Here is a 971-nt window from a genome sequence, read left to right on the forward strand (position 1 = left end):
AAATGGGATATAAGACTAGATTTTTTTTCCCTGAAAGCCACCTTGTTCTTACCCCTCTTTGGAAATATTTTATTATCTTTCAGGCTCTACTGATAAAATACATTTTATAGTTAATGAATAAATCTTTCCAAGGCAACCAGTCCAGGGTAGGGTGGGGCTGACTGCAGCACAGACACATGAGACTCCAGTGTCAGGTCAGACCATCCTGTCACTCGGGACATCCTCCCACCCCCACCCTGCTCACTGAAGGACTCAGTGACCACATCCCAGGAGACACTGCGCTGTGCCCCTGTGTGCCATGGCTTTGCAGATTTTTGCACTGCCTCACTTGAGCACATTTTCCTTGTCCTTGGTACAGTTTTCCCTCCCCTCCAAAAGTCTAAAAGAACCCAGAGGGCAGGAGTCATTTCTGCCCTTTCCTCCCAATACCAGCATCTTATTGGCTGAGCACCAATATGTCTCCAAAAGATGGGAGCTCAGGTTCAGGAAAGAAGACCTTAACATCCCAGTGGGTTAGCTTTTCAGATGAAGGGCACAACAGGAGACTCCTGTCAGCAACAGGGATACAGCTGTTCCCCTAGAGGAAACAGCGGCACTCCTCAGACTGTCCTCTGGGAGAAAATGACACAGGGCTGACACTCGCTACGCATTCCAGGAGACACGGTCGCCGCGGGCATCTTGGGTCATCCCCAGACCGTCGTGAAACCAGGAAAAGACAGGGCGATGGCTGAGGACACCTCACCCTGTAAAGTTTTCAAAGGCGACCTCAGCCCAAAGATAGTCTGGTAAGGTGTGTGAGCCCAGGAAGAGAAAAGGAGGAGGAGCACAGAGAATTCTGACAGGAGTGTCAGGTGACTATTCTCTGCTTTCCTGTCACGCGAAATGTTCAGAAACAGAAAACGAGTATTTTAATAAGAGCCACCCACGGTCCTGTGAAAAAATAATCAATTAAGATATTGTGTCTGCTTGAA

Source organism: Propithecus coquereli, unplaced genomic scaffold, assembly GCF_000956105.1.
Source record: "Propithecus coquereli isolate 6110/MARCELLA unplaced genomic scaffold, Pcoq_1.0 Scaffold3088, whole genome shotgun sequence".
NCBI lineage: Eukaryota > Metazoa > Chordata > Mammalia > Primates > Indriidae > Propithecus > Propithecus coquereli.